The following is a 24749-nucleotide window of genomic DNA, read 5'->3' on the forward strand; positions in this document are numbered from 1 at the left end:
CCGAAGCGCCGGCCGCTTGCTAAACAGGCTATAGGCCTAGCGACGACCACGGCAGCCAGGCAGCAGCAGAGCTCGTCGCCCGGAGCGCCCGCGAGCGGTGCCGTTGCCGAAAGCTCCCAACATAAGCAGACATGCTTTGTCGCTGCTCGAGTACAGCTGGCAGTTCTGATAACAAGGCGATCTTGTCTTTTCTTGTGATATTTGTACACCATCCCAAGCAGCGCTCAGGTACTGCTGCACGGCAGCGAAGTGTGACACCGGTTGTGGGCGCAGCTTGGGTAGAGCGGCGCAGCGATGCTTACTGGCATTTTGCAAAGTGTTTCGCATCCTCACGCGAACCCGCGAAGGCGATATTAGCGTGCGAACAAAAAAAAAGTCGATGTCCTCACTCGTTGGAATCAGATCTGTCAGAATCCGAGCTGCTGGGACTAGACGTGCAGTTGTTTGTTTTCATATGCGCTGGTCAGCACGTGTGTGGGAAAGCAGACGATGCAGCAGTAGGTGCGTCACAACTTTTGTGGGCCCACGTGACCAAGCGAAGCAGTTGATCTTCCCCCTCTGTGACGTCACTGTACAACTCGGCGTTCCGAAACCGAAACCGAAAATCGTTCACCTAAAAATGCTATAATAAATTATTCACTGTGAATATATGAATCTTTGAGCGTGTATCATGCTTCCTGGAGCCATAAGAAACGTTTGCAACTAAGAACGCGTGAACCATAAATTTGGTGTCTCCACCCCTTTAACCAGCCTGCTAGTTAAGGAGCCTAACAGTAATAGTTAAAAAGTTGACTAATATTGAATAGTTAACTTTTTAACTATTACTGTTAGGCTCCTTAAATACTGAGAGGTGTGTAGCCCACCGTAGGTAATATCCATATCAGTTTTTAGAATTTAGAAAACGCGGTTACCCTCAGCGCTGTGGCCCAACAAATTTCGGCTACATCGCGCAGTAATGCATGCGCTTTCGAAAAGCTTGCAGGAAAAGCAACTCCTCCAGCGCACACAATGCGTAGGAATAGACAAAATTTGTTGGGCCACAACACCTAGGGTAACCGCGTTTTCGAAATTCTAACAACTGATATGTATATTACTTACGATGTGCTACACGCCTCTCAGTAATTAAGAAGCATAACAGTCATAGTTAGCTATTCAATATTAGTTAACCAGCCTGCTAGTTAGCACGTCTTAGTTGTAATCTGGCGTACTACAGCGCTGACAATGCTAAGTCGAAAAAAGCGCTCTCCTAACTCAACATGCCAAATTTTAAAAACTGTGCAAAATCTCGGGTGAAACACCCTGCATAACAGGCGTTCTGCCCCCGTAGCTTTCCCTCCGCTCCCAAGAAAACTTGCTGCCTAGAGCTGGTACCTCGAAAGGGCAGCGGCGGTGCCATTTACAAGCTATACCTTCCGCAGAATTTGCCAAGGAGCTAAGAACGGATACATGGCGACTCACTGTCACTTACAGGGTGTGGCTATAGGAGTCAGAGTTGTTGTTTCTGTTTATGAAATAATTACGATAGAAGGGATGAGAAATGCTGCGCGCTGCATTTGCAACAGCACCAAGGCTTGGCAGGCCCTACTCAACTATTCCGGCAAGCATAAGAAAATAACATTAACACATCGCCAATACCTCGAAACTTTTACTCACGGCACCAACAGCACGTTTAACTGACGGGGTCAGATCGCTGCAATTCCGCAACTTTCGAGGTGCACGCTCTGCCTTTTCCGTACGGCGTCGGCACAACGAGCCGGTCTGGCATAAAATCAGACTCGGAAGCCGCTCTCCGGCCACTGCGAACCCTTCGGCCCATGTCACCCCAGGAGTGGATCGATTCAAATAAGAGCATCACACAGGCCGATGCGGTCACTGTTTGGGCATCCTTTCTGGACATTGTCAACAACCCTGACAGCCTCGGGCAACACGCAGAGGAACTCATCCCGGACACAACCGGCAGCACGATGGTCCCTTCTGGCTCAATAGACATCGACCCGTAAAGAACGTTTTTCGCATCTGCGTGCCACATCGAGGGGCGTAACGTTCGAGCTACCCGCTTAGCCCGCGCTCGTTTCACGGCCATTTTACAGCAATGACTGCGCGACGACGCCCACAGCCGTCGCTTCTATGCACGTGACGCGATGACGTAAGTGCCCAATAATTTTTTATTTGCCTGTCGATCGCTGAAAAGAGACCAGCGGGTCGGTTCACGGAGCGCCTAGGATGGCTAGGAACGTCGCCGAAGTGTTAAATGTAAGGATTCAGGCCTTTGCACACATTACAAAAACTGGCTTTTAAATTCGCACATCCGTCAGAATTGCAAGCCACGAGTAATAATTATTGCTGGTGCCGGCAAACGTAAACACGCTCCTCAACTACGCTTCTCCACATGACCACTCCATGCTGACTGCATTCTTGAAGAACGACGAACTTTTTACTTTGGAGTAGGCGATGTCAAGAGTTGGGAACAGTTTGCAAGGAACAGCGTCCGAAAAACACAAAAATTCAGGCGAGCACTTAAGTCACCTTATGTGCGTTTAGGCGAAAACCTTTCTGACACCTTTGAGCGCACTTGGTAGCAGGAGACACAGGAACTCGCTTCAGCGCCATCGAGCTTTCGTTCAGTCCGGGGACCAAGCGTCGACCGTGGAGACGCTGAGGCAGCGATCGAATATCAAGCATTAACACACCTGACATACGTCACCGGTTCGAATCCCAGCCGCGAATTAGACTAACTTAACTAGTTCGTTTATGCTGCACGAAACGTGAAATTGTATGCCACCACCCCGAACACTCTGCGACAAACGGTTGAGCCGCAGTGCTCATATGATGATTCGTAAAGACGTGGAATTAGGGCTACATAGGTCGCCGGTTCGAATCCCTACCGCGAGCTAGCTCTAACTTAACTAGTAAGTTTATGCTGCACGAAACGCTGAATCGTACGACCCCATCCCGGACATTACACAGCAAACGGTTGGCCCACAAATTTTACACGAATGTCCGGACTAAGTGGACCGACTGCCAGACAGAGAGAGAGGGAGTGTGCGTGCGTGCGTGCGTGCGTGCGCGCGTGCGCGCGTTCACACCGGATCGACATAATTCAATTTCGAGTCGTGACAGTCCGACATCACGCTGCCGCCTGTTAGTGTGATTGACATGTTGCGGGGACACTTTCTGAGGACGGACAAATCCTGCGGACACTTTGCTGATCCATAAGCCTATAAACATAAAAGGCTCTCGCCTTAAAACAATGGGAGTGATCTTTTGAGGATGCGCTCAGCCGGCGGCGGGGAAGGGTGTCGCAGACAGCGTCCGAGAAACAATGCCGACGCATGATGCACGCACTACCCGGTCCCTCGAAACTGCGTGCCGAGCGGAGCTGTCTGCGAACGCTCGTCGCCCGACTTGGCGGCGTTGGCCTACGCGCGGACGTCGAAACCCAACCCGAGAGGTGTCTGGCGTCGCACAGGAAGGCGGCTGCGAAAAACGATCCGGGGCGCTTGGACCCGGCAGACGGTCACCTTGGGAAGCAATGCCAGAACAACGCCAGGACTCCGTTTTGTTTTTTGTATTCGTGCAACTTTATAGTGATCCAACCCGCGGTGTCAACTGCAGAAACGTAAGCGTTCACTCAGTAGGCGTACAGCGCACCACAGGCTCGGTGTCATGAGACTGTCCGCCACCTCGTACCGAGGTGAGGCCCAACCAACTATTGTATGCACAATCGGCATCGACAGCGACAGGTAGGCAAACGTCTCAATGCACTCTGGGTAATGCGTCATTTTGAAGCCATAACAAGCAGACAAGAAAAGCAGCGCGTGCGACTGGCCGATGTGCTTACCACGGTTTACTGCGCAGTTGTAGGCTGCAAAAGCCGCATGCACACTAAAGCCGAGAAAGAGAAGGCAAATCAAGACTAACGACCTTATCTACTTTCGATTCTTTTAAGATTCCGAAGGTGCGCGTTCATGGTTGGTTTATTGGTTTATTGTGGTTTAACGTCCCAAAGCGGCTGAGGCTATGAGAGACGCCGTAGTGAAGGGCTCCGGAAATTTCGACCCCCTGGGGTTCTTTAACGTGCACTGACATCGCACAGCACACGGGCCTCTAGAATTTCGCCTTCAAGAAATTCAGCCGCCGCGGCTGGGATCGAGCCCGCGTCTTTCGGGTCAGCAGCCGAGCGCCGTAACCACTGAGCCACCGCGGCGGTGCGCGTTCATGAATGCGGCAGGACCAAAGAGCTCACGGAACGGTGGCGGCCGGCGCGAGTGGATCGTTCGCCTCAACAGGAGGGGAGGGCAAGCCGAATGTCTGTATAAGCACCGAAGGCCAGCTCCCTTGCAGTGTCTCACTGCTGGCACGTACAAGCCGCTGAAGGCTGAACCTGTACTTGCCACAGCTGGCCGTTGTCCTGAAGCAACCAGGGCGGTGAAAAAATTCAGTGCGCAAGGCGAAAGCCTTTCCACGCAACTTGTCGTAGACACACACAAGGCGGCTATGGGGCGACTTGGATTGGCTAGTCATGACTAATTAGTCATGACACACGACTAACTAGTCATGATTGGTTAATGACTAGTTAGTCATGATTGGCTAATGACTAACTAGTCATGACTAATTAGTCGATGACTGGTGATTGACTAGTTAGTCATGACTAATCACTTTATACCTAACTAGTCATGGTTGGTTAATGAGTAACTAGCCAAGACTGGTTAATGACTAATTAGTTGATGACTAACCAGTCGTGACTGGTTAATGACTAACTAGCCCTGATGGGCTAATAAGCAACTAGTCATGACTGATTAATGACTAACTAGTCATGACTAATTAGTTGATGACTGGTTAATGACTAGTTAGTCATGACTTGTGACTAGCAACGATTAGTTATGACTCACTTCAGGTGTAACGAACGGGCAGGGGCTTTTGGCGCACAAGTCTTACTGGCGTCGACATCTAAGCGTCGTTTTTCCATTGCCGGTTACGAAAAACCCATGTCGGCAGTTAAAGGTGCACTAAAGCGGAATCTGAACTCGTCTTTTTACCGCGGGAACTCAATCTACATGTTCCGAGCATTCTTAAAAACTTCGAATTGTTGTCCTGTGCGGCCGATTTCCGTAACTGAAATCGGATTAAACGTCCCGGCTCCTGCCTTTTTTTTTAAACTCACCGCTGAAGGTAGGAGACGCGTGGAGTGTCTTTCAGGCAGCCGGGCGGCGGCTTCGCTTTTATTTGCTTTTTAAGGTGTCCACGAATAAATAGATCCAGTGAGAGACAACATAGCTACAAATTAGGCCCACGGAAATAAATATACGCGTGGACTCTCTGCTTTCGTCGATCGCTACGTATTACTCCGCCGATGGCAGAGCGGCAAGCCGCCACGGGACTAGCTGAAAGGTTGGTTGATTCCTCCTACCGTCAGCGGTGAGTTAAAAAAAAAGAAAGGACAGGAGCCGGGACGTTTAATCCAATTTAAGTGAGGAAAATAGGTCATACAGGACAATACTGCGAAGTTTCCAAGAATGTTCGGAACGTGTAGATCAAGTTCCCGCGGTAAAAAGACGAGTTCAGATTCCTCTTTGGCGCAAAACACTAGCGAATCCTGCCACCGCGGCGCAAAAACCTGTTTCGAGTCGTCGCGGCGACTCGAGCGGCAAGAGCGGCGAGGTTCCACTAAGCTGGAAATCTTCGCTGCGACGCGCCGCTCAACAGCTCAGTCGCTTGCATGTTAACCAGCCTTTAGCGCCGTCCGTGCACGAACGCTCCTATCGCATTCGACGTAAAAGAGCAGTGCCGCAACACATGGCAGCACGCCTCGCCGTTTCCGGCCATGCACGCGTACAGTGCGCGGCAACGACATCCCCGTCTCTCTTGCACAGGATCCACGCTTCAACGGGTGGCCTGTCTTCACAATCACGGAGTAGGAAGAAACTTCCTTCACCCATGGCATCGCGCACCCAACCGCTGGTCACAAAATTGTGCCGTTCTAATGCTTTTCGCGCCTTTAATTGCTGGCGCGTGATAAAGCTCGTCCTCAAGACAAGGAATTCTTCGATGTCTGCTGCGTCGATTCGCGGCCACAGGGGCCGTCTGTAGCGCAATCGCTCTCCCGCAGCTGAAAAGGGTCCGCACCGAATTTTTGATCGTAGCGCGCCCGATACTTCACGCACAGCGTTGCTGCACAATGCACTTGATCATGCACGATTTCACGTCAAAAAAAAAAAGATAAATAAATAAAAGAATGCTCAGTTCTTGACACGCAGTGGCGCACGCAGACGACACACTACATATCTTCGCTCCAACGGCTAAGCTTGCTTCGTGTACGCTGTCTGCTGGCTGTTGCTTCAAAATGGCATAACACAATCTGGCGGGCTAGTTGGTGGGAATCCATACGATTTCAGCAGCGCGAACACGGTTAGGAAAAGACAGAAGGCGGACAGGACAGCGCTCTGTCCTCTCTGCCTTCTGTCTTTTCCTGTCTTTTCCTAACCGTGTTCGCGCTGCTGAAATCGTATGGATTCAAAATGGCGCATTACCCATAGTGCATAGCGTCGGATTATCCAGAGTGCATAGCGTCACGCCGTCGCCGCTGTTCGTGCATACAAACACGCTTGCGACCTGGAGTGTTTTCGTTTCGTCTGGAAATTCCCGCACTCCAACGCAGCTGTGAAAAGAGGCAGGTCGAATCAAAACTAATGCGGGTGCTTCATTAACACGGAATAGAAAATCACTCGCCAAGCATGAGAATAATACTTTTTTTTTTTTAATTTGAGTCGCAACTAAGCCTTCCCTTTCATACTGTCCGAACCTTTACGCCAAGCACCCTCGTATCAAACACGACGAAACACAATTCCCAAAGACCCAAAGGTCGAAACTATAAGCTTTGTATGTCTGACTTCGTTATTGCGCTACTAGGGACGAAACAGCTAGGGTCGGAAAAAAAACACGGACAGACAGAGCTCTGTCTCGCTGTTTCGTACCCAGAGTAGCGCAATAACCAAGTCAAGCAAGAAGGCCCATCAGCAGCTTTACTCTATACGTCGACTGCTGCGCATATACACGCCTGACAGATTTGAAGAAATGCAGGGCAGCAAAAGTAGCGCACTGCATGCGCACGCTTAGAACTCGTCGCAACCAGTTTCAGTGAGATAATACGAAAACACCGACCGAAAATAAGGCGGCTGGCCCCTATCATGATGCCCGACTGACGCTCCTGACCATGGGCTGATGTTCCGTGCTGAGCCGAGACGCTGCAATGTGACTCAACAAACCATGCACTATTTATCCACGCAAATAACACGCCCCAAGTCTGCACCGCTTCACGAACTGCTGCTCGGGGATGAGTTGTTTCCACCTCCGTTTCAATTTCGCTCAGAGGACCCCTGGGGAGGACAGCTGTCTCGAGCAGGCGTTTTTAAGCCGGAATCCATTTTCCCGAGGACGGCGGACGAGCCGAAAGCGCACGCTCGCGGGGCAACACGTCAGACTTTCCGAAATATACAGGACCCACTTGGAAACATTTATTCTTTTCTCCGACGCAGGTCGAACGAGACGCACGCAAACACGAATGCGCGGGCGCGGGAGCGCGCAAAGTGGACAAGCGAAGGAAAACATGCGGTATATTCGCGCCGAGACGCTTTCAGTCTTGGAATCATGGGCTGTTTTCGATACAAGGCAAGAGCGAGGAGTGCAGATACAACACGACAGGCAAAAAAGTAAAGAAAAAAAGCATGTACAATCGGACAGTACAGTGTATACCGACCGGGGAGTACGACCGAAGTGCGGATGCGGATGAGCCGACGTACACATCTGCGCATGGGATAGTATTTGCACTGGCACTCAATTGCGACGCGACGCCGCCTTCCGCCTTTCTCGGCGGACAGCGCGCGAAGAGCGCCGTCGCGTTTGCGCGCTGCTGACGAAATCGCGTTTGGCCGCGGGATGTCAGCAGTCCACCCTCATTAAAATTTCTCATCGGGTGTTGTGAATTGACGCCGAAAAAGTGCTTCAGTCAAGTAGCCCCCACATGGCCAGATTTGACACGCGCTGGCACGAAAGGCGGCTTGGCTTCAGCCGTCCGGTCCCAAGCGGTGGAAGGATGATGGCTCGCACAGCGAACGCGCCGACCGAAACGGTCTCTCCGCAGTTATCAAGCCACTCGGTCGACACTCGGGATGCGCGGAGCTTGTTTCGAAGTGCTGAGTACTTCCTACAAACGAAGACGACTTTACTGTGAAGAGGTGTGCGCGAGCACAGACGTGGCACCGGGTGCTTAGCCTCTCGACCTGCACCCGAAGGAGCAGGGCGTGCAGCAATGCACTGTCAACTTTAACTGTTCAGCAAATGTTGACCGACGCGACGAATCCCTAAGGTGGGCTGCGGGGGCTGATGCAAATGAATTTCGATTTCGCGCACTGTCTACATATTATCCAGACGAGAACTCATCTGTTCCCGAGCAAACAAGCGATGCAAAGTGGGAGATCCCCGCAGCTGACCCTCACCTCCTACTGACGCTGTCATTTGGTGCGACAGAGGAAATGTTTATTCGCTTTTAATTCCCTTTTGTCAAAGCCTATTCGCGGCTCCCTCTCGCTTCTTTCTTTCTCTCTCTCATATCACGCACAGTCCCATCTGACGCAAAAGCTCTCATCCTAGGCCAAAGCGCCCGTGACCGGAGTAGGTGCAGTGCCCAAACAGCAACTGCTGAGGATCTTTAATTTTAGAGTTCGATGTTTGGGCAATAGTGGAGAGACGGGACACTTTTGTGAAGGAAAAAAAATCCGTCCGCATTTTTTTCCCTGCTTTTCTACTTGGCGCTTGCACCCTATTCTTTAGGCGCCACTCACTAGTTCTGCCATTAACAATGTCGAGAAGTAATCCGCTGCCGCGCTCAAGCGAACAAATCAGGCCAACCGTTAATAAACTATACACTTTTATACTATTCTGCTGCGCTGTACTTGCTGTAGCAGGCTGGTCACCGCGGCCACATTGGAGAACCCGACAGTCCCTTAGTAGGTTCGCCTCTAAATTGCTAGCCAGTCGAAGATAATATGTTCAACCACTAGAAAGTCAGACTTCCGCGTTGTGTAACTGGTGTTAGCTATACAGTGGCACACTACAAAAATCAAACCTTCCTCCGTCAACTGCAAAAAGCTACTAAGTGCGCAGGTAGAGGTGGATCGTCGCTCGGCAAAATTATCAAGATGAAATCGTTTCTGCATTGTCCTTGAGAATCGTCTAAGCATTTCTTTAGAGCCTGCAAGGAAATCGGCTCGACGAAAGTTACAGGGACTCTGAAATAGCCTTCGTTCGCGGTGACCTTACCACGTCACCAAGGCTTTTCGTCTCCTCTTAGAACCAGAGGTTTTTTTAACCCTAAAACTCCGAATATAAATCCAGCCAGAACCTGTGGCCAGTTTCTGGAGGCTCAAGAAGCCTGTGGCACCGTCTAACGATCAGCTTAACAATAAGCTGTTGGCGGCTCCCAGCTATCTTTCGTTCTTGATTTGAATGGCTTTGAAGGTTCATCTGGATGCCGCAAGAGGCGTGACAATCGGCTAACCTCAAACTTTCGAGCCCAACCAGAGCGTCTGAGTTTCTGTCCCAAGGGGAATTTCGCGACTGATATCACCAGAAGGCTCTGTGCTCAAAACTACGAGCGTCATCGAAGAGCAATCACTTGGCAACCATGGGCCAATGTGCAGCGTGCTCTGAAGAACCATTTGTGAACGCAGTGCCTCCCCGCACGCGTAAACCGCCGAACAGGGAGGGGAATTTTATTTTAAGTTACGCAAAAGTGGCCATCCCAGAACGATGGCAAGGGACTGAAAGAAACCCAGCAAGGGCCAGGACATTTCAGGGTCTGTTCAAACTGATCTTTCGACTACTACAATTCGAACAATGGCAAACGATATGCTCAATCAGCCTTGCTGAAACCGAGCGCCGACAACTAGGGTGTATGGCAAGTTCGTAAGGCTCGGCATACGGTGCCCGCTCAGCGCCTCAAATATGAAAAAAAAAAAAAAACTACGCAACGCGGTGTAGAGCAAAACGGCCGACCGCGACGAGCTGAACTCATTCGGAAGGAACGACGCATTTCCCTTGGCTGTGCCCCATCTACAAAAATAAATAATAAAATTGGCAGCGCTGCGGTGCGCCCGACTGCCAGTACCGGGCCTGAAAACATTTTCGTTATAAGGTGGTCTACACCGCGGACACGGGAATAATTCACGCAGTCCAGTAACATGCGTTAACGGCGTACCGGATAAGCTTGATGCACCGCTCGTAGCCTCTTATTTTTTTTTCTCAGGTACCTCCGCTTCAGCCATGCAGGGCTCCGCCTATAGCATTACTGCCCGAGGAAAGGGGATGGCGTGGCATTAAAGTCTCTCTTCTTGTGTGAAACGTAACCATACATCACTACTCTAACCCAGCGATTCCCATCTTTTCACTGACGTTTTTTTACTTTAAGGTATGCAATGGTTTATTATTAAGGCGTGACTGAAATGCGCACATACTCAATTAGTTACGGCGGGACCAGGCGGGAACCATAACCTGAGAAATGTCAATTTTATGCGACGTACACCACAGTGAGGATCGATACGGCCTGTAACACGTTCGGTGTACTAAGTCCACCTTTCTTGGCGATCACTTTTAATTGTAAGGCAACTGTGCAATATTGTACGATACTGTTTTGAACACATTGATGAGAATGGTCTAACCTTTCCATGCGTAGCAGAATCTTGATTCAAAAGTTTGTCCTGCGCTCGCACTGAGTAGGTGAGACTGCCATAGAAAACCGATAGGGAGCTTTTCTGACAATAAATAGCAAAAAAAAAAAAGCGTCCCGCGAAAGGATCGCCGGACATAATGATTGTTGAGGTGCAACCTTAAAGGAGTAGAGACACCTAATTTCGGCGGCATGTTTTCTTTCGTACAATAAAGCGGAAGACACTACTATGCATGAACCACCACGTGGTATTCGCCTAGGAGCGCTGAATAATTTATAATCAATTTTTTGTTGTCACGCTGTTTCGGTTTCGGTTTCAACAGCCGAACGATAGCTGTGACATCAAAGTGTGGCTATACGTCACGTGAAGCATGAAAAAACGTTGAGATAATCGCTCCTTCATCGTTCTAATTCACTCCAGCGCTGAAGCCAGCCTTCCACAACAGCCGGAATGACAATTAATGTAGAAGCAGCGGTTATATTCCAGTTTTTTCATGCCTCACGTGACTTATAACCACTCTGACGCCACAGTCATCACTCGGCCGTTGAAACCGAAACAGCAAGGGGAAAAAAATTCGATTATAAATTATTTAGCGGTCGTAGGAGAATGCCACGTGGTAATCCATGTATCATAATGCCTTACGCATCATTACAAAGTAGAAAACACGCATCCATTAAAAAAAAAAAAGTTAGGTGTCTATACTCCTTTAAGATATGCAAGAAAAAAAGCGTTCATAAACAAATTCTCGTTGAAAAAATTCAGGGGCACTTTGACTGTCTAAAGTGCGTAGAGGCGAAAGCGTTTTCCTCACCACTTTGGCTGCTTCTGTGGCACTGGTGGCGTCACATGTAATTGAGTACTAATTAATAAGTGATGACAAATCACTAATTAATGGTGAATTACTGATTAATGCCCGAATACTAATTAACTGCTAATTAATGACGCTTAAGCTTCGCCTTTAGGAGTGGAACGCGACAGCGTGTTGTAGCGCTGCCACGGAACGCCACCACCCGTTCGGCGCGATGCCTTGCCGTTTGAACGCAACGCTTTTTGAGGAAAGGAAATGGCACAGTAATTCTCTGTCATCTCGGTGGACACCTGAACCGCACCATAGAGGAAGGGAGAGTGAAAGAAGAAAGACAAAGATGGCTCGTAATGAAGAAAATGAAAATTGTATTTGAGGAAAGAACTTTTCTTTCTCCGTATTTTTTGTATTGTACAAATTCTAGCTCTGTGTCCCAAATTTTAGATTTAATTATACTCCATTCCCTGTACATGAGTGCGTTTGTATCCGCTATGCACCCTGGCCAATCCCCCGCCGTGGGTATGTGCCATTCAGCCCGAGGACATCATCATCATCATCATCATCAACGCAGTAACTGTCTCACCTATTTCGGTGGACACCCGTAAAAATTCAGGGGGGGGGGGGGGGGGTGCACTTTTTTGACCTAAAGTGCGGTCACTGATGTGTGGTTAAGATGTTAAGTTTCGCCTCTAAGAGTTGAACGAGACTGCGTCTTGCAACGCTGCCAGGGAGTCCATAGAACGTCATCGCCCATTCGGTTCTACGCCTCGCTCGTCGGTAAATTGGTTTTTGAGGAAAGGAAATCTATCTGTCTCTCATATCTCGGTGGACACCTAAACCTCGTCGGAAAGGAAGGGAGGAGGATGGCAGTAAGCGAAGACACCGTATTCACTAGACGCGCCTTTGTTCATTCCAAACCATCGAGCTGGCATGGCGGAGTGGATAGCATGCTCGTCTCGCACTCCGAAGACCGGGGTTCGATTCCCCAGCTCGACCGATATCCTACTCGGTTTTATTTATTTATATGGCCTGATTAGAAAAGTTAATTAGGCCAATTGGGCAATTAAGCAATTAACTAAGCTCAGTACCACTTTCTTGGAGCATCAGTATATGATCCCTTCAATTGGTTGCATGGTTACTAGCCAAAGTACAATTGGCCCCGTTTGAAATTTGCGCACTGTGACGTCACGACCGTTCCGACCAACTGAAAAGCGTGACATTTCTGTCGACAACTGCTGCTTACAACGATGAGACATTAAAGGCTTTCGCCTTAAAAACGCCACTGTCCAGAATTTCTGTGTATGTAAGAGATCTTTAGTTCGCGAGGCAGCCGGAATTTCGGAAAATGGGAAGACTACGCCGCGCAGAGAGAGAGAGAGAAAAGAGATAAAGTGAGGGGAAGTGGTAGACTTCCGTACATTGTAGCAGCCTGCTCGGTGCTGCACCCTACAGTGTGTTGCACAACCTTCAGCTAATCGGTGGGCGCCTCGAAGCGCTCACCGATTAGCTGAAGCACAGGAAGCGGATGTGGCGCTTAGCTACAACGCGAAGCGTCGTTCAACTGCCAAGATAGCGCGGCAAGCGCGGCGATTCTATTTCTTGCCGCCCAGGCTCCGACACCGGAGACGGGGCTACAGTATCGATAGCCTCAGAGGCGCGCTACATGTGGAAAAGTTGCTTGTGAGTGGTGCGAATGGCCAAGAGCATCTTGAAGCATCTTCCTCGTGTTTTGTGGCAGGAGCCTGATACTAAGAAATACTGTAAAAACCGGAATATACAGGTGCATTCCGCTAACTCGCACCACGGTTTAAAAAAAAAATGACAACGCTCTACACGAAGGTTTGGATGGTGTAGGGTTGTACGCAATCGTCGTGGCCAGGTCTGAGTATTGCGCACGCGACCGCCGCGCAAGTGGGTGGGCTTGATCAGACGTACAACGCCCCACACCCCAACTTCCTGCCTAACCCGGCAGATCAAAATCCCTACCGAGAACTGTTCAGTGAAAGCTCACTCGGCAGAGCACGTATGCACTACGTAGCACCAAAAATAAAAGCCGACATCAGGCGTCGGTTAGCGGAAGGAACACCAGCGCTAGTGACTGACACTATACAGGACCGCTCACTCGGCCACAAGAGATCTTCTCAAACAAAGTTATTGTAAATGCAGCGTACACCCCGTACATATTTCACAAGGCCTCTTGCCTCATACGACGCACTTTATGCACAGAAGATGCACCCAATGCCAAGAACACTACAGAGCAGATCTACATCATCTTATATGGACTTGCCCATCTTTCTCGCGAGGGAGACACAAAATTTAGCACATACCACATCAAGGCATGACCACCCTAGCACACCAGATACGATCAAACACCGCAGCACAACATGCCATCGCGGCATACGGTAGTGAGAGCGGCCTGCTTCGAGCAGTGCAAGAGAGGTCGACTGATTTGCGACGCGCAGTTTTGAAGGCTATCAAGACGACAGACTACGAGTCGCCTCGGCACCTACACCTCCATCCCTCCTCCTAATTCCACAACAACAGCCGAGTGCCATCCCTCCTTTGCAATAAGGGAATTATTCATTCATTTTAAATGCGCCCGAATTTCCTTATTGTTTACCAAAAAAAGGACAGATTTTTTTTTGTACTTCGAACGTTAGCGCAAATTTTTCTCAGCAAAAGTTGCAGGGGATGTTGAAAAACGTCCCATCTAAAAAGAAAATACCTGCGATATTTAAAAAGTGGCACGTGACTATGCTTCTGCGTCTCTAGTCGCGGCCGTGTTTAGTTGGAGGCGAAACGCAAAAGGTACCCACGTGCTTCCACTGCAGCGTCCCTCACAGTCCATGTGTTGCCTAGGGGCGTTATACCACGCAATTTACAATTTTCCTTTAGTACAGGTTTGGTTTGGTTTATGGGGGTTTCACGTCCCAAAGCGACTCGGGCTATGAGGGACGCCGTAGTGAAGGGCTCCGGAAATTTCGACCACCTGGGGTTCTTTAAGGCGCATTGACATAGCACAGTACACGGGCCTCTAGAACATCGCCTCCATCGAAATTCGACCGCCGCGGCCGAGATCGAACCCGCGTCTTTCGGGTCAGCAGCCCAGCGCCGTAACCACTTAGCCACCGCGGCGGCTTTCCTTTAGTACACTTAAAAAGAAGTGGCACAAGGGCTTCTCACTGCAGGCGAAAATTTCGAGGGGGCACTTCGGTGATCTAGAATGCGATAAGGCGGAAGCCTTTCCAGCAGCGCTCTTCAGCGTCCTAGACAAAGAGAACTGCATATGCGTTGGCAGGAAGTCGGCGCAGCATGGTTAGCACGCTCGGATGGGTGGCGCCATCTGTTGTAAACGCCACAAATCACAAACGTTTTATGTAACGGATGGACGAACAGAGTCATGGCCGCGAGTATGAGCCATGAAAGGCTTTCGCCTTAATATTCTACAGAGCCGCCAATCGATGGGTACGTGAGCAGGCAGTTCGCACGCCCTGTGCATGATGCTGGACGCTATGGTTAGGCCGGATGTGAGCACTAAGCCATTAGGCAGTGAGCTGGAAATGTCCAGCATAATGTCAACCCGTCCACATATTCTAACCGATGGCCGCAAGTAGCAACGACAATAGCGAAGCCGGAATTCAGTTCGGTTTCTTGGAAGGGAGCAAAGTGGATTCACCGTGCGACTCGCGTCTTTTTATTCATTTATTTACGGCGTACACCTCCGCACAAATACTTAGTGCTCATTGCGCGAGCGCAAAATATTTTGAATGCCCCACACTGCCAGCTCGAATAGACCGCTCTACCAACAGCCAATGGCGTGGAATTCGCGAGGTCTTTCCGAACACGTATACTGTCACGTGCATCACCGCGTAGGCTCCTCGCTGCCGCCCATGCACATTTAAGCAGCGGTTAACATAATCACAACATATAGTGCCAAGCGCGCGCAGCGATCGTCAGTTTCAAAGTTAAGCCGGGCGAAAGAGTGCAGTTACGCAACTCACATAACGAATCACCATTTCATTTCTCCATTTCATATAGGAATCGAAGCCAGTATATACCTGCGGACAGGCTGTCAAATTCTGAGACTAGGACCAGCGATCAAGAAAATTGGCAGTGGCTTAGCTCTGCTATGCCAGGATATAGGTAGCGTAAGCGGCTAACTGCCAAGCGACAACCTCGGGATCCGAGAAACTGAGGTTTTCCAGTCTTCTCCGCTGACTGGCAGCGGCCCGACTCTCTTTAACCTCGATATAGAGCGCACTGCGTCGACCGCATGTCCCGCGCATTATATACGCACGGTGCGATCTCCTCGCGCATGCGCAGTAGCGCGCGGCAGTCGTAAACACCACAGTCTGTTTCTTCCACCGTGGTAAACACAGCGGCGGGCGCACGCGGCTCCGGCGCGTCTGCCGAGACTGTGACGTCACGCCTCTGGAATGCGCCGACCGGCGGAGCGTCTGCGGCGCCGGCGACGCAGCGCAGATGCGCCTCTCGTGACGTCACGCAGCGGCCGCGCATGCGCAGTATGGTCGGCGCAGAGGGCACGCGAAGCTCCTTCCAACCCGCATAGTGTAGCTTACGCCACAAAAGAATGCCATTAAATGACGAGAACGGAAAGTTAGGCGAGTCGATTGTCGTACATATCGAAATGATGGGTATCGCAGACTGACTGCTCTGCGGTTCGGAAACGGCTAGAAGGACGAAATCTCCCAAAGCGCGGCCGCAGCGTGAACCACGCACCTACGGGGAAGGTCTATCGCATTCCTTTTTCGTGCGGACACGTGTGCATTCGCCAAACGGGCCGGTGTGTTAGCACACGCTTAAAAGCGCAGTAGTGCACCTTTAACCGCAAACGTATGCTCCCACTTGGCGATGCACTGCCTGATCTACGGTTGCTGCCATTTGTTCGACAAAAGAGCTGTAATATACTGTCAGGGGGATCAGACTACTAGAGAGATAATTGAGGAATAAAAGGAAATGCGAATTGAGACAGGACTTCGGGCAGATAAGTGGACGGTATACTGTCCACGTCTCCAAGTCCTGTCTGAAGTCGGGGTTGCTATTCTTCAACATGTAGGAGCAACTAAAAAGTTAAGAAGCTGAAAAATGTGTTAGTAGCGGGCTACTGCATTATACGACAGTGAATTTGCGTATCTCTGTAGAGTGAGCCACGCACCTTTGTTTCCTTTATGTTTTTTTTTAAAGCGAAAACGAAGTTATGTGTCCTGGTTAAAGCTCCACCTGCCACGGTTGGCAGGTGCAAAGTGGAGAGAGGCAAACCGCCCTCTCCACAGAGAGAAATGCAAGTGGGATAGTGAAGACGAAGAGAGCGTTAGAGCGTTAGAGGCCACGGGTTGCGGGTGGCAAAGTGCAGAGAGGGAAATCCCCTCTCCTCAGAGGAGAGGGAAATGTAAGTGGGAAATGATAGACGAAGAGGGCGACAGGCGACGGGTGGAAAAGTGGGGAGGGAAATCCCCCTCTGCTTTTCGTGCCCTGTAATAGGATACAACTTAAAAAAAAACAGCAGTTGCTAACATTGGGCCACGATTCGCGGTATCCTGTCCACTAGCCAATCAGAACAATAAAAGAAATCAGATTTTTAATATTAAACAAGGCAGGTATCAATATTCTACAGCTTATTTTTTTCTTGCGACGATATTTTTGTTTATGTAATAAAAATGTTTCAACAACCAACTACTTTTTTGTAGTGGAGTAATTATGTGCGATGGTCCTGATTGTGGCCGGAGCGTCAGCCACCACCTTCGGTTGTCGTGAAGCGTCACCGCTTTCGCGTTCGCCGAGGGATAGCTGCAGCAGACGACGCGCCTCACGCGGTGCAGTGGTATGGCGGTAAACGGCGCGCCCGTTGTTTTATCGACGGGCTTCCTAGAACTTCAAGACGTCGACACTTTTTTTCATAGTGCAAACCTAAAAAAGGGCCAACTACTACTGCAAGCGGGCCACGTCTGCGACGTTAGTGAAGCTGTGCATGCCCATGGTTCCGAATTCGCGGGAAAATGCATACCGCAGACAAGAATAAACGCAGCGACAAAATGCGTGACGCTTGAGGTAAGTTTCGTTTCTTCGACAGCACTGCACAAGTGCTCTAAACAAATGTGGGATTCCATATGCCGACTTACATATTTTTATCGCTGTACCGGTGTTTTAGATCGACGGAAACCGAAGAATCCGCAGAGCTGGCTGTGACTGCCGCACTGGCGTGGCGGGAAAATGTAAGCACACGGCGGCCGTTGATCTCTACATTTAACAGTATAAATGTAGCTCCTGCACATGCCAAGCGCGAGCTTGGGGCCTTCCGTCATCGCGGAAAGCTTACCGGAAACTGTCCAAAGTTCATGAGCCGAGAAAGGAAAACGGTAACTTGTTTTGGTCACGCTCTCAAATGCAATCACCCCACTCGTTCTGAAAGCAAGATCGCTTGATGATGTTTGCGAATGTACACTAATATAATCTTATTTTACTTTTCAGTGAGTGTGAAAAACGTTGATGTCGGCCGTGGGACATCAATTGTCCGTTGACCGACATGCTTCGCGCAGCGGCACTACCCAACGACGAAGTCACTCCAGCCACTTTCGAATGCTCTGAAAAGGAACGAGAACTTTTTGAATGGCCCAAAAAAAGAGAAAGCTTTCACTGTTATGAATTACAAGAAATCGGAGGCAGAATGATTTTTAAATGACTTGACTTTCCTGAGAAGTTTGCGTAATTTATATTCTTTATTCAGCATGTCATTAATTAGGGAAATATTTTTCAAACACCGAATTAATATTTAATGATCAAGTATCGCGATACTTTTTATCTAAATCATGCAGGCTCTTGGGCGTTGAGCAAGGAATATATCACCAGTGCGTGATGGTGGATGCAAAGGACGTCAAAGAATTATGCTCCAGAACAAAGACAGACAGAGGCCTTTGGAATAATGAAAGATTCTGGTGAATCACAACCACAAAAGTATATCAGTAGTGTTTAACTTCTCTTCTGAGCAGCACAGACCCTCTTCTGGTGTTCATGTGCACGTGCCAGTGCTAAAACAGCTTTGTTGTTTTCTTCTGCAGGCACACAGAGTACTGACCTGCAGTGAAGAGCTCCTCCACAACCGTGCTCAACACATTGTCTCTGAAACACAGTTCACTGGTCCTGCATTACAATATGGTTTGGCAAAGGAGCCAGAAGCGAGAAAAAAATTTGAGGCTGAACATGGTACAAGAGGATCTCATTTGGCCTAGTGGTATACTCAGACGATCCATGGTTGGCGTGCTCTCCGGACGGGATTTTCAAGTAAGCATTTGCATAAACATGTTTTGTCGCTCACTAAACAAAATGTGATTTCAGGGATCAAGGCGGTGAAGCAGTTCTGCTGGAAATAAATTGTCCCCACACCAGGAGAAACCAGAAATTGACAGAGAGGCCCATGCTCAAGTACCTGTGTTGTGACAAAGACAAATTTAAGATGCAGTCACCCATATTACACACAGGTTTAAGTTCGCTTTTATGTTCTTGGCCTCAAAAAGTGCTACTTCTATGTATATTCAAGTCTGGACTCCCTCAAAATTCCTGTTGTGAGGGGCAATATTCTTGTCTTTAGCAGTCCCAAAGATGCGTCAGTTTTATTTTGAACACTTTTTGAAGGCAATATCCGAAAGCAGAAAAATGTGATATTCCCCACCAAGCAGCGCTTTCACTGGCCATAAGGCTGAGCAACCATTTATTACATGTGGATGCAGTACTACTATTTACAATGGCTCCACTGCAGTCATTTTAGACAGTCGCATGTGTAGTACCACATTCTGTACAGTAACAGTATGTCAGTCCAATAAACAGTTGAAATCAAGTGCAATCCTGCGTTGTGTTTACTGTGTCTTCCAGCCTTTCCAGCAAGTTGAAGCTAACAGTTTGAGTTCATTGCAGCTTTTGACAATACAGTGCGGCATTGTCACGGTGCCGGGGCAGAAAGGAAGACATAAATCCTCTTTCTACGCCTCTAGCACCACAAAGGTGTCACAACACGAGCAGCACAAGCAACGGTACAACAGTTTTACTCATTGCAACAGCAAAAACATAACATAACAGTTCTACTTTGGAAAAAAAAAAATAGAAAAAATAGAAAAATAATGCATTGACCACAAAACACACTGACAGAGCAATAATGAAGCAAACATGAAAGAATGGATTGGCTTTCGCTGTGCATGAAAGGGAACGAAAATGCACTTGCTGGGACAAAAAAAATACCTTTGATTATTTTTGAAAAACAGACAAGCTGGGAGAACGCTCAATTATTTCAATGAATAAAGGATGGAGTTTAAAAGCTCAGGGACTTGCTATAATGGTAAAATTGTGCCATAGTTCGTCCTAATTCTTGTTTTCCTGAATATGTGTTAGGGCATCTCAACACTGGTACAACGCATCAGTCACTGCAGTCATTCTTTGCAATGATTCCAGGCTTAACATTAGTAATGACAGCAACCACGTGGAGGATGTCGTCAACATATCCAGCCAATTCATGTGGAATTACGTATGGTAAAATTTGAAACATCTTCAGTCGTATCACTCGCTCTACATGGATGTGTATCGACGCTGTTTCCGACTTCTGACTCAGTAAACTGAGGACTTGCAGACAGTGGCATTACCAAGTTGCTTGCTGTGCACCAACCCCGGTCCTAATGCCTGGAAAGCCCTTGTCGGCCAATATAACATCACCAGGTTCCAGAAGAGACAATAATTTGCTCTCAGTGATGATTACTGCATCTATGGTCCTGCCTCCAAAGCTCTCAGAAATGAATGTTATCAACCTGCTAGGAGCTATGCTAATTAGATTATTCAGTGTATATCATCCTTTGTAGCTAGAAAACCACAGGTTACACTTCTCAATGCCTGGTGGCATTTCTGTTTCAAGCTCTGTGCAGACAATAATAACTCTACACATGGGGTAGTGCCCACGAAAGCTAGCTGGCGATCGTTGTAGAGCTAACCGTGACGGCTAGTATATCCCGGTCTTTGTAGCTGATTTGAGGTTGGCAAGAACTAATTTGAATTTGAGAAGCTGTCGTGCTGTGAATGGAAAATGATGTTGCTAGAAAAGAAAATGGGAGGCCATGTTTTAACTTGATCAAAAACAAAAGGAGCTTGTCTTCAAGGGAAAGTTCATTCACCCGCTGTGTTGAGGCAGGAAGAACACTAAGCAGAAGGTCCAAAATTTGAAAAACTGCTGTTAATGACTGCAGTGCAGATTCATCGTTACACAGCACTTTACACCCACCAAAGTAGGGCTGCTTATGCACTGGGCCAATTGTCTTGTCCCAAAAATCGATATCACACACAGTTCCTTGCTCCACTGCAGATGATGTCTTGTGGGATACAAAGCAGCTTGCAGTGCAATGAGAAGCCACTGAGAGAAAGATAAGCTCTCCAGTAAAGCACTCCGGTTGATCTTCTGTCATTGTAGATGCCTGCATTAAAGAAATACCAATAAACATCACATAACACCCCATTTTCATTAGTGTGAAACTCCAGTACGTATACTGCATCACTCGAGCAAAACAAAAATTTTACATGATTTGAAGAAAATAGCGCCAGAGCATGCAAACCACGAAAGACAAGGACGAGACACAAAGCGCTAACTCACAACTCGCTTTGTGTCTCGTCCTTGTCTTTCGTGGTTTGCATGCTCTGGCGCTATTTTCTTCAAATCAAGTATGCACCAACTCGCCCAAGAAGAAGTGTTAATAAAAATTTTACATAAATTAGGCACATCCCAAAGGTGAAATTTCATTAGCTTGTTCTGCGGAGTAATCAATGGCACAGACAAGCGAATGCATGTGTGGAGCAGGATCCTGACACCTTCCTGCAGCTTTCTTCTTTTCCCTTTCTATTTGCCTACAAACAGCAAGCAACAGTAAAAATCCCTGTCTTTTAAAAAAGCCTTTTAAAAAAGCCTGTCTTTAACTGGAAAGCATTTAACACTCTATGGTTTAGAGGAACACGTGTGTGCCTTTCAAATCATCTGCTTGAGCCAGGAGTTAGTTTCTTCTTGTAAACTGACGGGAAGATGCTTGGATGATATGAAGGATGACATTCTTCGCTAGCCTTGACATTGCCGACAAAATGCTTACTGCATATCCTTGAGTTTTCCGATGGAAAACCGTTTTCTTAAAGGGAAACTGCATAGGTTTTAGAAATCAACGAGCTTAAGAGGGTCGAATGTGTGAAACTTGCAGGTAAAGCATGCGATGACTTTTTGGGCTAGCACTTGAAATAGTGAAGTAACCGCCGATTAAAATCCAATCTTGAGGAAAAACACAGCGCACTCCTAAGCCACGGACAAAGAAAGGCAAGACGATACAGCGCTGTATCGTCTTGCCTTTCTTTGTCCGTGTCTTAGGAGTGCGCTGTGTTTTTCCTCAAGATGAACTACCAACTAGCCCGCTCTTCCACCCTTGCAAGCTAAAATCCAATGCCCTTCAAGCTTCTCCGCAGCACAAAACGTCAAGTGGGGGGGCGCATGATGACGTCATCGAAGGTATCAGTACATTTCCAACGCACAAACGCCTGCTTTGAAGGAAAAAAAACCAACTCCACCAAAGGCAAACCCTGCCGAGAGTTGTTTGGCAGCGTCGAACGAGCCAGGGCAGGATGTGGCTGACGACAGCGGCAATTTGAAATCATACCTTCCATGATGTCACGCTGAATTTCCCTGCACTCCTCCGGTGCACTGAGGAGAAGCACAAAATTCAATTGTCGATTACGTCACTATTTTAAATACTAGTGCAGAAACACTGGGCATGCTTTACCTAGAGCCTATATAGATTTGAATCCTTGAATATTGTGAAATTTTCAAAAAAGTGCTGCAGTTGCCTTTTAAGTATATTGTCAATGAGATTAATAAGAAACGGAGTCTTACTTCTGATGACGAACTAGCTGTATCCAACGGTGGTTCCGTTCTCTCTCCCATGGTCGTGATGGGAGGGAGAAAATCTTGATGCCTGGTGAGTTGCTGTACTTGCTGTTACACCCTACAACACAGCAATTTGTGTTGTTGGGATGCGGACGCGTGGAAACGCAAGCGCGAAAGCAAGGCGTCTCGACGAAACAGCTGCGGCGATGCTACTCAGTCTGCAGGGCTTGCTCAGCTGCAGCCCCCAGCGGACGCTCGGGCCGCCGCTAGAGGCACCCTCGTCGGCGCCGGAGTTACATCTACAGGGTGCCTATAACACTAGGTTGGTCACAAGCGAAAAAGCCATTATCTGTCCTGGTGAAGGAGAAAAACCAGTTCCGCTGCACCTGCAGCCACGTGGAAAAGACGAAACCGGTGCACGAGAGCTACAGCCAAGTGCAAAGGCAGAAATCGCGCCGCGCCAGCTGCCACTTACAGTATAGGTAAAACTATCAAAAGAAACCTATGCGAAGGGTTCATATACAGGGTGTTTCACCTAAGACTACACAATTTTAAAAAATAGGCTTCTAAAGTTAGAAGAGCGCTTTTTTCGGCATAGCATTTTCAGCGGTGTCGTAAATCAGAAAACAGCTAAGATGTGCTAACTAGTACACTAGTTAACTAATATTGAATAGAGTTAACTTTTTAATTATTACTGTTAGATTCCTTAGTTATTGAGAGGCATGCAGCCGACCGTAAGTAATATAATAGTCCTTCGATGTTTTTTCTGGTCATCAAACTCTGGCCAAAGTTCATATAGGGACAGCGCACGACACTAGTGGCACGGCGAGGGGGCACAAATGGCGGTGGGAGCCCTGTTCGCAGCGGCTGTTGTCCGGACAACAGGCTGATATTCACTTGGTATTTGTGCTTTCTGGGGATCGGTACTTGGGCTTAGGATGAACGCTACTTTACTGGTTACCACCTGAAACCTTCGCTGCAACATCAAGAGCCTAAAAACCTTATGGCTGACATTTACCGTGTGAGAAATAATGCAATCTCACTATTGCTGAAAACAAGGCGTTATGGTGGAATTTTAAGAACCAGAATGCGCGCTATAGAAGCGATCACATGACGAATGCACCGACAGTTTGATGGTGCTATATCAAATGTTTGTTTTTTTTTTGCTGACACTTCTGGAGGTGACAAAGCCGAGACTCTTGTTACAGCAGCCATTTATTTACACACTTCGTCACGCTGTGACTATAGGCGCTGACGAGTGCAAGGAAATTTTAAAATTTTTTGTTCATTGCTCATGTGCTGGCTGTGCATTACCAAAATAAGAGACAAACTATGAGCTGCTACGCAATAATCTAAAAATGAGCACTGACAGGAAGCATGGAGCAACAGGTACAAAAAATAAAAAGCGGTAGGGGTTTAACGTAGTTAACCTGAGCGTAAGTGCGAACGCATGTGTTTAGCCTTGTTGGCTCATGGTTTTGCTTTGCTGGGTCGTCAGCACACCTGGTGACAATATTAGACTCAGGTTAACCTCTGATCGAGGTTAAGCTGATCTGATGTGTTCGTTCCGCAGGTGGAAGGTGATGAAGATGACGGTGTGTAATGCGCGCAGCGCGAGTGTGTGTTGCAGTTTAACACGAGGCATAATTGGCTGCTGCGATAGCATAGTGCTCTAGTGCAGTGTCCAGCGAAGCTGATCTTTTGCTCCACTGGGGGTTCGAAACCTAGTCATGGCAATATTTATTTTATTTCTGCACCCTCAAAGTCAGGGATGCCACCAAATTCTTAGTGGGTTCGACCTTGTGAAGTAGTGCTTTCGCACCGAAAGCCATAAGCACATTGAAGAGTACAGCTGTCTGAAATGCAACATACACACAGATTCTTGCTCAAGTACACTGGTAGGCCTTTGAATAAACATGGGACAGCGCCGGGCCCGAGTTTCAGCTTCTCGCATTGCAGCGACATTGCTTCTCCGTTGATCACAAACTTGTGAGGCCGAATTAAATCTGTGGGGCCAAATGCCTCTTGCAGACACTAAAATGCTTAGAGTAGAAGCTAAATCCACCGCTTTCCTGACGGGGTATAGCCCGCATCCACATTTTACGCTGCTCGGTGTTGCTCGGCAGGCAGAACAGAGAGGCCTTTTCCTGCGCACCTCCGTAGCCGGAGCTGCAACCCGTGAAGCAGCAAGTATTCGGCAACACAGGCATGCGCGTCAGGTCCACTGTACTTGTTTTGCAAACGAAGGCAAAGTCAGAAACAAAAATAGTTGCTGCCACACCGCCGGCATCCCATCCCGCCTGTAGTC

General features: G+C 48.3%; 1 protein-coding gene and 1 pseudogene across 6 annotated transcripts in view; both read right to left on the minus strand.

Moving 5' to 3' along the window:
• The window catches only part of Efa6 (Exchange factor for Arf 6), a 251722-nt gene that overhangs the window by 67100 nt on the left and 159873 nt on the right, over positions 1 to 24749 (minus strand). The gene's annotated exons all lie outside the window — the stretch shown is intronic.
• On the minus strand, positions 18444 to 21042 carry LOC149352869 (uncharacterized; annotated as a pseudogene).

This window comes from Amblyomma mixtum, chromosome 3 (genome assembly GCF_055824585.1).
Source record: "Amblyomma mixtum isolate Tamu chromosome 3, ASM5582458v1, whole genome shotgun sequence".
In the NCBI taxonomy this organism is placed as follows: domain Eukaryota; kingdom Metazoa; phylum Arthropoda; class Arachnida; order Ixodida; family Ixodidae; genus Amblyomma; species Amblyomma mixtum.